The 13,379-nt window shown below is 43.7% G+C and overlaps 1 protein-coding gene across 2 annotated transcripts in view; it reads right to left on the bottom strand.

The window, feature by feature from the left end:
• PIK3CB (phosphatidylinositol-4,5-bisphosphate 3-kinase catalytic subunit beta) overlaps positions 1 to 12,579 on the bottom strand; it is a 213,577-nt gene extending 200,998 nt beyond the window's left edge. For both annotated transcript variants that reach the window (XM_030575228.1, XM_030575229.1), the window contains exon 1: positions 12,245 to 12,579. The gene's annotated coding sequence lies outside the window, so the exon portion shown is untranslated. The remainder of the gene's footprint in view (positions 1 to 12,244) is intronic.
• Positions 12,580 to 13,379: the final 800 nt, after the last annotated feature.

Raw genomic sequence — 13,379 nt, 5'->3', positions numbered from 1 at the left:
AGCATGCTTTTGTCAAGAACAGATCATGCCAAACTAAAACTTAATTTCCTTCTTTGATAGGATTACTGATCTAGTGGATGGTGGGGGAAGGAAGCAGTGATGTGATACATCTTGATTTTAGTATGGCTTTTGGCACACTTCTGCATAGAATTCTCATAAGCAAACTAGAGAAATGTGGCTGAGATAAATTTACTATGAGGTGGGTGCACAACTGGTTGAAAGACCACACATGTGCCAGCAATGCCCCTCTGCTATGTACATCAGCCAAACTGGACAGTCCCTATGGAAAAGGATAAATGGACACAAATCAGATGTTAGGAACAGTAATATACAAAAACCTGTAGGAGAACACTTCAATCTCCCTGGACACATAATAGCAGATTTAAAGATAGCCATCCTGCAGCAAAAAAACTTCAGGACCAGATCTCAAAGAGAAACTGCTGAGCTTCAATTCATCTGCAAATTTGACACCATCAGCTCAGGATTAAACAAAGACTGTGAATGGTTAGCCAACTACAAAAGCAGTTTCTTCTCCCTTGGTGTTCACATCTCGACTGCTAGAAGAGGGCCTCATCCTCCCTGATTGAACTAACCTCATTATCTCTAGCCTGATGCTTGCATATTTATACCTGCCTCTGGAAATTTCCACTACATACATCCGATGAAGTGGGTTTTCACCCATGAAAGCTCATGCTCCAATACATTTGTTAGTCTATAAGATGCCACAGAACTCTTTGCTGCTTTAACATGGCTACCCCTCTGATACTCAAAGGCCTGGTCTACACTACGCATTTATACCGATTTTAGCAGTGTTAAACCGATTTAACGCTGCACCCGTCCACACAACGAGGCCCTTTATATCGATATAAAGGGCTCTTTAAACTGGTTTCTGTACTCCTCCACGACGAGAGGAGTAGCGCTGAAATCGGTATTACCATATCGGATTAGGTTTAGTGTGACCCCAAATCGACGGTATTGGCCTCTGGGCGGTATCCCACAGTGCACCACTGTGATCGCTCTGGACAGCCATCCGAACTCGGATGCACTGGCCAGGTAGACAGGAAAAGCCCCGCGAACTTTTGAATTTCATTTCCTGTTTGCCCAGCGTAGAGAGCTCACCAGCACAGGTAACAATGCAGTCTCCTGAGAATCGAAAAAGAGCTCCAACATGGACCGCCCGGGAGATACTGGATCTGATCGCTATATGGGGAGAGGATTCTGTGCTAACAGAACTCCATTCCAAAAGACGAAATGAAAAAACATTTGAAAAGATTTCCAAGGCCATGATGGAGAAAAGCCACATCAGGGACTCAGTGTAGTGCAGAGTGAAAGTTAAGGAGCTCAGACAAGCCTACCAGAAAACCAAAACAGTAAAGGGAAGGTCCAGGGCAGGGCCGAAAACATGCCGCTTCTACGTTGAGCTGCATGCAATTCTAGGGGCGTCCGCCACCACTACCCCACCCTTGTCCGTGGATTCCAAGGTGGGGGTGGTAATCTCAGCCACGGCTGAGGATTCTGCAAACGGGGAAGATGAGGATGAGCTTGCAGAGAGCACACAGCACTCTGTTCTCCCCAACAGCCAGGAGCTTTTTCTCACCCTGATGGAATTACCCTCCCAGCCCTCCCAAGCCACTAGCCCAGACAATGAAGCCATGGAAGCAACCTCTGGTGAGTGTACCTTTGTAAATATAAACCATGGTTTAAAAGCAAGTGTTTTTTAATGATTAATTTTCCCTGAGGACTTGGGATGCATTTGTGGCCAGTACAATTATTGGAAAAGTCTGTTAACATGTCTGGTGATGGAGCGGAAATCCTCCAGGGACATCTCCATGAAGCTCTCCTGGAGGTACTCCAAAAGCCTTTGCAGAAGGTTTCTGGGCAAAGCAGCCTTATTCCGTCCTCCATGGTAGGACACTTGACCACGCCATGCATGTAGCAAGTAATCTGGTATCATTGCATGACAAAGCCTAGCTGTGTATGGTCCCAGTGATTGCTGGCATTCAAGAAATATCCGTTCTTTATCTTGCTGTGTTATCCTCAGGAGAGTGATATCGTTCATGGTAACCTGGTTGAAATTCAGAAATTTAATTAAGGGGACAGAGATGGCTATTACTACTGGGCTGTTTGCCTGTTGCTTAAAAGAAATCCTTCCTTGCAGATAGCCAAGCGGGAAGAAGGGAGGCGGGGAATAGCGTTGAGCTTTTTCACGTTTGGCTAGCAGGGATCTTCCCTGCTACCAGCCACGCAGTGGGGGGAGGGGTAAAGCAATCATCTCAGAGAATTGGATGGGGGAGTGGTTTCTGCTGTTGCATGTTAACAGGAAAGAAGCAGCACTGAACGGGGTTTGCTTGGTATTTGGGAAAAGAGGGCACTGTGTATATGAAGGCTGCAGAAGTCGAAAGACAATGGCTTACCATGGACGCATGCAAGCTGAATTCTGCTGCCTGGACCTGCATCTGTGAGATCTCTAACACCAGAGCCGCAAGCACTCAATATTAAGATGCAAAATGCGACCTTGTAGTGAAATCACGTGCTATGTAAGGTGAATAGTGTTGTTCACCGTGAAAGAGCATAAGCATTGTCCTGTAAAATGTATCTTTTTAAATACTTTTCTCCCTTTTTTCCCTCCCTCATGCAGCTGCAAATTTTTCAAGCCTCCCTACTCCATCCCGAAGGCTATCTCAGATATGGCGGTGGAGAAAAAAGACACGAGACGAAATGTTCTCTGAAATCATGGAAGTGACCCGCAATGAAATGCTCATCTGAATGAGTGGAAGGACGTGGTATCAAATTACAGGAAAGATGCCTGTGACCGTGAGGACAGGAGGGACCAATGTGAGGATAGGAGGGACACTCGAGATGAGAGGTGGCAGCAGGAAGATCAGTGGTGGCGGGATGCAACACTGGGGCTGCTGCGTGATCAAACTGACATGCTGCAGCATATGGTGGAGCTTCAGGAACAGCAGCAGGGTCACAGAGTGCCACTGCAGCCCCTGTGTAACCACCTTCACCCCTCACCATATTCCATACCTTCCTCACCCAGACGTGTAAGAACGCATGGGGGAAGGCTTTGTGCACCCGCCCACTCCACCCCCATGGACAGCCCAGCCAAAAGGCTGTCATTACTTTGAAATTTTTTTAGTGGCCTTTTCCTTCTCTCCTATCCTCCTCCCAAACCACACCCGGGATACCTTGTCAGTTCTCTCCCTCTTTTTATAATGACTTTTTAATAAAGAATACATGATTTTTAAACGATAGTGACTTTATTTCCTTAAGCAAGCTGTAATCGAAGGGGGAGGGTGCATTGCTTACAGAGAATGAGTCAGTCGGGGGGGGGTTCATCAAGGGGAAACAAACACAACAGTCACACTGTACCCTGGCCCGTGATGAAACTCGTTTTCAAAGCTTCTCTGATGCGCATCGCTTCGTGGTGGGCTCTTCTAATCGCCCTGGTGTCTGGCTGCGCGTAATCAGCGGCCAGCTGATTTGCCTCAGCCTCCCACCACGCCATAAAGGTGTCCCTCTTACTCTCACAGAGATTGTGGAGCACACAGCAAGCAGCAACAACAATGGGGACATTGGTTTGGCTGAGGTCTGAGCGAGTCAGTAATGTGCGCCAGCGCACCTTTAAACGGCCAAATGCACATTCTACCACTATTCCGCACTTGCTCAGCCTGTAGTTGAACAGCTCCTGACTACTGTCCAGGTTGCCTGTGTATGGCTTCATGAGCCATGGCATCAAGGGGTAGGCTGGGTCACCCAGGATAACTACAGGCATTTCGACATCCCCGCTGTTATTTTCTGGTCTGGGAAGTAATTCCCTTGCTGGAGCCGTTTAAACAGAGTAGTGTTCCTGAAGACGCGAGCGTCATGAACCCTCCCTGGCCATCCCACGTGGATGTTGGTGAAACGTCCCTTGTGATCCACCAGTGCTTGCAGCACCATTGAAAAGTACCCCTTGCAATTTACGTACTGGGTGCCCTGGTACTCCAGTGCCAAGATAGGGATACGAGTTCCATCTATCGCCCCACCACAGGTAGGGAATCCCATTGCAGCAAAGCCATCCACTATGACCTGCACATTTCCCAGAGTCACTACCTTTCGTAGCAGCAGCTTAATGATTGCTTTAGCTACTTGCATCACAGCACCTCCCACAGTAGATTTTCCCACTCCAAATTGATTCCCGACTGACCGGTAGCTGTCTGGCTTTGCAAGCTTCCAGAGGGCTATTGCCACTCGCTTCTCAACTGTGAGGGCTGCTCTCATCTTGGTATTTTGGCGTTTCAGGGCAGGGGAAAGCAAGTCACAAAGTTCCATGAAAGTGCCCTTACGCATGCTAAAGTTTCACAGCCACTGCGAATCGTCCCAAACCTGCAAAACTATGTGATCCCACCAGTTTGTGCTTGTTTCCCGGGCCCAAAATCGGCGCTCAATGGCTAGAACCTGTCCCATTACCATCAGGATCTCCAAAGTGCAGGGGCCCACGGTTTTAGAGAATTCTGTGTCCATGTCCTCATCACTCTCGTCACCGCTCTGCCGTAGCCGCCTCCTCCTCGCCTGACTTTGCAGGTCCTGGTTCAGCACAGACTGCACAAGAATGCGCAAGGTGTTTACAACATCCACGATTGCGGCCTTGATCTGAGCAGAGTCCATGCTTGCTGTGCTATGGCGTTTGCACAGTTCACCCAGGAAAAAAGGCACGAAATGGTTGTTAGCTGCTTTCACAGAGGGAGGGGTGAGGCTGTACCCAGAACCACTCGCGACAATGTTTTTTGCCCCATCAGGCACTGGGATCTCAACCCAGAACTCTAAGGGGCGGGGGAGACTGCGGGAACTATGGGATAGCTACCCACAGTGCAACACTCTGGAAATCGACGCTAGCCTCGGTACATGGACGCACACTGCCGAATTAACGTGCTTAGTGTGGCTGCGTGCACTGGACTTATTACAATCTGTTTTACAAAACTGTTTTATGTAAAATTGGAATAATCCCATAGTGTAGACATACCCAAATAGTAGTTATCAATGGTTTGCGGTCAGGTTGGGAGGGTTTTTCTAATGGGATCCCGCAGGAGTCGATCCTGGCTCCGGTACTATTTGATATTTTTATTAATGACTTGGATAATGGAGTACAGAGTATCCTTATAAAATCTGAAGATGACACCAAACTGGGAGGGGTTCCAAGCTCTTTGGAGGACAGGTTTAAAATTCAAAATGACCTTGACAACTTGGAGAATTGGTCTGAAATCAACAAGATGAAATTCAATAAAGACAAGTGCAAAGTTCTTCACTGAGGAAGGAAAAATCAAATGCACAACTACAAAATGGGGAATAACTGGCTAGGTGGTAGGACTCCTGAAAAGGATCTGGAGGTTATAATGGACCACAAACTGAATATAAGTCATCAATTTGAAGCCGCTGCAAAAGAGGCTAATGTGATTCTGGGGTGTATTAACAGGAGTGTTGTACGTAAAACAAAGGAGGTAATTGTCCCGCTCTATTCAGCACTAGTGAGGCCTCAGCTGTAGTACTGTGTCCAATTCTGGACACCACAATTTAGGAATGATGTGAACAAATTGGAAGAAGTCCAGGGGAGACCAACAAAAATGATAAAAGATTTAGAACAGCTGACCTATGAGGAAACATTAAAAAAAAACAGGGCATGTTTAATCTTGAGAAAAGAAGACTGAAGGGGAACCTGCTAACTTGTCTTCCATGTGTTAAGGGCTGTTATAAAGAGAACAGCGATCAATTGTTCTCCATGTCCACTGAAGGTCGGACAAGAAATATTAGGTTCAATCTGCAGCAAGGGAGAGTTAGAAAGTTTTTCATAATATCTAACCTAACTATAAGGGCAGTTAAGCTCTAGCCTAGGCTTCCAAGGGAGGTCGTGGAATCCCCATCATGGGAAGCTTTTAAAAACAAGTTGGAAAAAGGCCCTATCAGGGATGGTTTAGGTTACTTGATCTTGCCGTGGCACAGGGGGCTGGACTAGACTTCTCGAGGTCCCTTCCAGCCCTACGTTTCTATGATTCCTCGCATTAGTTATGCTCTAGGAGGAAGCCCGTGAATAGACTGACATCAAGTTGTCCTATGTAATCTCCTTATTCTACTTAATTGGTATTTTTAATTAAAAGCTAAATGCAGTATTATTTTCTGAGGTCACAAAGAGGGTACATAATGAATGGGTAGTAGATTTTCAGAAATTTATTTGCAAATCAAGTCTTCCTTAGACTAAAAAAAAAATCAAGCTGAGCAAGATACCTTTTATATATTTAAACCTATGCAGTAGTCTGATGGTGGGTGCATATGAAAGTAAGTGAACACAGGTGGTTATTTCCATAACCTAATATTTTTGTGCAGCTGGTTAAAAAAATAATGGGGGAAGGGGCAGTAGCAGGAGCATGTGGAGCTGAAATATATCATCACTTTGTGTAGGCCATGCTAATGACCTCTCCATTTTAAGCACTGAAGCTATGTTTAAATTTGGTTTGGGATAAGCTGTGTTTTTCATCTGAGTATATATCAAGCTAAACAAGCTATCTGTACTCAAAAAAAAGAAAAGAAAAGAAAAAGGCTGAATAGAGTTTGCTGGAACCAAAAATAAAATCTATCTGCACAGTGAGACCAAGTGGAGAAAATTTTAACCCTCTCCCCCAAATAATTTGTTTTGAGAGAGCTCTAAGCAACTGAAAAAGAGCAATGATGGTGTTATAAAGGAAGATGCATTTCATCCTGCTCTATAGAGGTTACTACTATTCCCAATATACAACAGCCAAAGCCAGTCTGTTTGTCTGTGTCTAGCTCCCCTGCCTCACTTGACATCAACAAATGAGATGACAGTAAACTAGTTGAGGAGAGATTAACTTCCTGTGATCTCACAATCCCATTGCCACCACCACTCACTCTCTCATGGAGAAAAGGAGAGGGAAAAAAAAAGACAGGGTCTCACAATTTTAACACCCCCATATGCTAATAAGGCATCTAAAAAAGAAGAAAAATGGGAACGCCTGGACAGATGCTGAAGTGCAGTCTCCTGGTGCCACAATTCCACAAATCTTTGATTTTTTGTTTTGTGTGAGCTAGTAATCTTCTACTTGTACTGTTTAAGAAGAATCCCTTTTCTCCTGGATTTTTTTAAACTGATGCTGTAGATTGTTGAACTGTCACAATGTTCACTTTTCTATGCTATTTTCCTATTTATTTGTCCATTTTTACAAGCTGTGGTTCCACTGGGATACCATCAGTAGGTAATTTTACACAGTGCTATGCAGAAGGCAGCTCACAGAGTGTGACCTGCTGGGCAGAAGGCAGGGTGTGACCTGCTGAATATCCTAGTTAGGTTATCTGTTAGATCTGTCATTTTAGGTTAGATTCTGGTTCCAGGCCAGAGTCAAGCATCATTTCTCCCCAAATAAGTGTAAAAACTGTGTAATGAACACACATATGCTGGCTGACCATGGTCCCGCCAATAAAGTTGTGTCACAGCATGCATAACCTGAGCAGAGGAGGTTGTAGGCAGATCAGAGGGGCAATCTGCTCATAAATATGCAGATCAGACCTTCAAAGATTACCACCACTCGGAAATATACCTCCATGGTACAGACTGCTTCTCTACATATTCAAAGACAATACAGAACCATGATGAAATAATTTTCCTCCTGGTCACAGCTCTGAAAGATGGCGTTTATGTGAAGCCCAAGACAAAAAAAAAATCTTAATTCCTGTGATTTAACAGAGGTAGTGTTCTCACTCTTCAGGGGTAGTGGGGTAACGTATGCTAACTTCATAGTGTCTGTTTATGGCACCTTGCCTCTAGAATGCAGGATGAGGGCATTGATCTTGGTAGCTGAGTTTAAAATGGAAAAAAATGGGATTATATAAAACAAAAGTCACTCCCAAAATGATGATGTAATAGTGTAAGCCTTAGGTCACCGGGGGTTTTTTGGGAGAGGGAATCTTTTCATCTCAGTAAGGAAGCCTTTCACATGAAAAAAATAAAATAAAAAACCCCCAGCAATACTTCAAAAGTAGAAGTGATGGCTGTTTGGCTTATCATCCCTTGCAAGACTGGTTATGGTAATCATACAATGTATGCCAAGCATACTACATATTCCAAGCTACCTGAAAATAATTAAATAGTTCATAAACAACCTTCCCACAGCTGTTTCAATGCCCACAGTGTTTCTATTGATTGCACAAAGATATATTGTTTTTAAAATTCCCCAAGAAGTAAAATGAGGTCACATATACAAATATAGAGAATCACTCTATTTGTGGATCCTAAATACAAATTCTATCTCTTTATCTTAAGGGCTCCCTTAACAAGTGTAATTCACTTCATGGCCCGAACTTGCAGTTTGAAAATCACTTTCTTGATGCCTAAGACTACACAATTAAAAGTCAACCGTGCTTATAACTGGGGCTCCTGGTTGACGGTGACTCCTTAGCCACATTATGGTTCTGATTTTCAGCATGCTAAGCACCCATCACTCCAATGATGTCTATGGGAGCTCAGCACCTGTGAAAAGTCAGGGCTTAACTACTGTGAGATATAGGGCATTGGAAAGAACTAGCAGCAATGTTCAGCAAATTCTTCTCCTCTCACATACATTAGTATGGAAATAGTGGATAGTAGGTTAGCGTATCTCAATCAGTGTTTATGAAAATAACAGTGTGAGCAGGAGGAAAAGGAAATGGTGAATAAGGTAGAGGAAAAAATGGAAGTGAGGAAGGTCAGAAGGTTATTTATATTTTTACAATATCTTTAAAATAAAGTTCCACCCTATGGAGAAAAATGTGGCAGAGCAAACTTTTCAGCACACAGGAAGATACGAATGACCATATTGGAGTAGATCCGAGGTCATCTATCCAGTATCCCCTCTCTAGCCTCTCTCGGTGCCAGATGCTAGACACATCCACATTAATATTTGGCAAGCCTAACTTGAGATTCTCATAGACCAATCTAAAAAGCTCACGTGTTACTACTATCCACCATTAACTTTCCTTTTTGTTAAAGCAGCACTGTATGAAAGAGAAGGGAAATCTACGGTAGAAGTAGGGAAGCTGAAATGATAGGGCGTACAATTATTTGTGACAGATTGAGCCAAGGATGAAACTTGATATAATGTACAATGTCACGGCTTATCTTTCTCCTGGTTCTCAAAACATTGCATTTAAATGTGTGTGTCATGAGTGTGCAAAATGAACTTGTTGGCTTGTCAACTGGACTGCACAGGTGCTAACACTAGCAGTGTACGAAAGGGGCCACTTACTCAAAGCAGAGTCTTGAGGGTGATATCTTAAGGCCTATGCAAGCTTCCAAATCCTGTGGAAGGAAGTTCTACATTAGGATAATATGGCAGGGAATGTTTCACCGGTGGGTCTTTCTATCCCCCTACAACACTGGCTTCTCTATGGTTCTTTACTAGGGCTTGTCCAAAAAAACCCAAAACACTTCAATTGAAATGGTTTTTTGACTGGGAAATTGAGCATGACAAAATGTTTTTCATTAAAAGTTTCTACTTACGGCAGAAAATTTTGACTTTATGTTGAAAAACCAAACACTCAAAAACTGAGACATTTTCTGTTTTCAACCAAAACATCACGCTGAAAACCAACACACTTCACTCTGGGAAATGCTGCTGTGGTTCCTCATGGGAGTCTTCATGCTCCTCTGAGTCAGATCGCCACTTGGACCACACTTCCTATGATGCACCACGATTAGGGACTCCCATGACACTGGAGTGATTCACCAAGATGGGAGACCACAGTGCAGCCTGGGAGATGTTGTCTGGTTAGGCAGTGTGCCCCATAGAAGAGAATTGGGGCAATAATGCACCCAAACTCAATTCCCAGGAGGCACTGCGGAAGCATTCTGAATCAAAAGTGTTTTTTTTTTAATTTTCATTAAAAAAAAATTAAGACAATGTTTTTTATTTTAATTTCTAAATTAAAAAACAAAACAAAACAACCCAACCTCCATGCCTGACCACTCTTGCCCTCTGAAGGAGTCCCGGAGACTTCGGCTGCCAACTGTGGAGCCAACTGCATTAGAAAGAGATAGGGGACCCAGCAATGGGGATATTAAGTGTGAGCTCCCACCAAAAAACTGGTGCTTGTGCAAAGACAAGATGAAAGATTGCAAGGAGTTCAGTTGCTGCACTTCAACTTCCTTTTCCCCAGGCATTTCTTCAGCCCATGGACCTGACCCTTGCTGGCTGCCAGCTCAGTTTCAGAGGTCGCCTGCTCTTATTCTCCACAAAGTTAACTGAGAACATGACAAATTGTCCTGACATCACCAAGCACTGGCATATTGTTTTTTAGGTTTAGGTATAAAACCAGCTACTGATACACCACCTACAAAGCATCATTTTAATACAGGCCCCAATCACATGCAAATGCATACCCAAAACGTAGTGCCACTGAAGTTTTATGAGCTCTCTTGCAGGATGTAATGGTTACAAAAAGTATATATATATATATATATAAGTAGACTCTCAGCAATCTGCTTCATGCTTTAACAGCTCTGTAACTAAAATAACCTGCAGCATGCTACACCTCTCAACACAATGTAGTGTCTGAAAGGGACACATTATAGCAAGAATCTCTTCTGGCCAGTTAGGAGTCAGAGGCCTATTTGGGAGGGAGTCTGGCCTGCTGCATAAACTGAGTCACAGGTTATTGATTGGATGCTTTCACGAGGAGTCACATCCTGAGACAATGTGAGAGATGCGGTAGGCCCAGTGAGAAGTTTAGCTGGGAAGGAAACATGGAAAGTGATGGTATCCAGAGAAAACCTTGGTATGCTAAAGACAAGCAAGCAACATGAAATGCTTTCTGTTACTAAAGAACTACAGATTATAACTTTGGACAGTAAATATGGAAAATGTTTAAGGAAACAGATAACACTAGAGAAAATTAGGACACAGTTTAATTGATGAAGGGAGTGAGCAGAACATTCTTCCCCTCCCCATACCTGCTTCATAGGCCCCTAACCCACACTGGAGGAGAACAGGAGGAGCAGCAAGCTGACAGATGGGTGGAACTTTGAAGATGCTGCCAGTCACTGTTCCACATGCCCAGACACGGGTGGAGGGGGCTTCCTGCAGTGAAGATGGCAATTTGGCAGCTTTCCCCAAGGGTGCCCCCCTCTTATCTGCTTCTCCTCTACCACCGCCTTACAGGACATCTCTTGAAGCTGTTGACACTTCCCTTGTGAGGGCAACAGCTCTGGTGGGGTCCCTTGGACTTGTGCCCCCCCCCCCGCCCAAGAACCACAGAGGCACCTGCAGTGGATTTACATCCCTGAGGATGTGAGTCAGGAACTCATACAATTGACATCCACTGAATGGAAGCTGAGTGAGCAGATTGCTAACAATGAGAAAAGCCATCCATGGATGCAGGGCTATCAAGTAGGGAGACCGCACATGGGGGTGGGAAGAGAGGCAGGCTACAAAAGGGGGCCCAATTCTCCTCCAGCTGAAACCAATGGTAAATTTTGTTGATGATATGGGAACAGGATCAGGCCATATTGTGGTTCTGCTTCTGCACTCTGCCTTGGGTGGTGCCTGTAATGCGAGGGAAATCCCAGGGCTTCCATAGGAATTAAAACAACTATGGAAAGTCAGTGCCATCTCCTTCATTTCTACACTAGTCACAATAATCATACTGTTAGCCAGAAGCTAGTTCCCAGAATGTGTTATTAACAGACCTTAAAAAATGAAAAAGCTCAGGAAGTCTTTTAAATAAAAGAATCTCAAATCTCTCAGTTAAGTATTTAATACCTCATCCAGATAGAATTCAATCTCTTTACTCTTTCTGCCTTTAACAAATATTAAGTATTTTTCAATCTATATTCAGCACAACAGTGCATTTCCAGTTATTTTCTTTCTAGAAGTGTTAACAACATTCATCTCCTCTCCCCTCATCTAAAACATTTTGCTTCTGTAGTGTAGACACAAACTCAGCTGGCACAAATCAATTCATTCTCATTTTATTATTGTCCCAGCTTCTCACCACCTACTTAACTCATAGCAGAGTATCTTGTCTCTCTCTAAATTTAAGCAGATAAACCCTGGTGAAAAGCAGTTCAGGCTGTAACTTTTGAAAACAAGGCTACAAGAGGTGAGGAGACAGAATTTCCTGGCTAGCTGATGTAACACTTTATAAATAGATGAACAATCACTCTGACAGCCTGTTTTTCTTGTAAAGAGGGGAGGAGGAAAAGAACCTGCTTTCCTACCCTTGTTCAGGTCTCTGGATCAGATCCTCTAGGAAGGTGGAACGTAGCTGTCCTAGTTTGTGTGTGTTCTCTAGCCAGGTTTCCACAAACACACACGTAAATTGCACAGAGGCTTTACTTATCAGCACAGCTGGCGTTTTATTCCTCCGTCATGTTCCTGCAGCACACCCAATTCCTTTTGAAGTTTTAGTTCTTCGGTCTCCCGCCGTGTATCAATCCAAAGTACAGGCTGAACCTTTTCCCTCTCAGATTTCTACCAAGTGAACAAATAAAAGCTGATAAAGATCTGAGCTCCTGTTGAAACAAAATGCTTTTGTCAGCCTTCAGAAAGCCTAAATAAAAGATGGGATCTGCCAGTGACTGGTATGTAATGAGTAAACTCCTCCTCTTGGCTGGCAGGGGGAGGGTATTGGAAAGATAGAGTGACTGTGAACAGACTGACTTCCTGCTTGGATGAATACAAAGGTAGAACTGCTGTATTAGTGTTTTCAGCAGCGTTGTACACAGACACCCATGCATGTACACAGACTCTTAAAACAAAGGCTGCTCCAAGTACACAAGAGCCAAAATGCAGTGATATTTTGAACCAAAACTTTCTTTAAATCAATTAAATAACTACCATGGGCTTCAAATCAAAATCTGATTAAAATAGGATAACAGTTGCAGCTTCTGCAGACAAAGCAGTCAGGTAGTGATACTAAAGTTATGGTTGAGGAGGGGAGGCCCTTTCATTTCAACTTTTAATTTTCAGGCCCTTACAGCTTTTCAGAACTTTGCCCTCAGTCTGATTGTGTTGTGTGTCTTTAGCTGTGTGCATGCAGTTATTCTCAGTCCAAAGGTAAACTCTCTAGGAAGTTTAATAGCATGTACTATAGTACAAATTGCTGCATGCATGCCAGGAGGGAGTTACAGTTGCCACTGGAAATCATAACCTTTCCTGAGTTTATTTTTATTACATTTTCAATCATAATGTGCCATTATCAACGCTTTTAACATCAAATTATATTAAACACCACCCAAGTTCTAGTTCCCTCTCCCTCAGTTTCTTTCAAATTCAAATATTGCAATGAAGCTGTTGGTTCATCATTGGATGGATACGTCCTCTTTCCTCAAATGAGCTGCTGGGTGGAAAGGA

Source organism: Gopherus evgoodei, chromosome 9, assembly GCF_007399415.2.
Source record: "Gopherus evgoodei ecotype Sinaloan lineage chromosome 9, rGopEvg1_v1.p, whole genome shotgun sequence".
NCBI classification, from domain to species: domain Eukaryota; kingdom Metazoa; phylum Chordata; order Testudines; family Testudinidae; genus Gopherus; species Gopherus evgoodei.
Note: the sequence above shows the minus strand (reverse complement) of the source record. Positions and strands in the feature narration are given on the sequence as shown.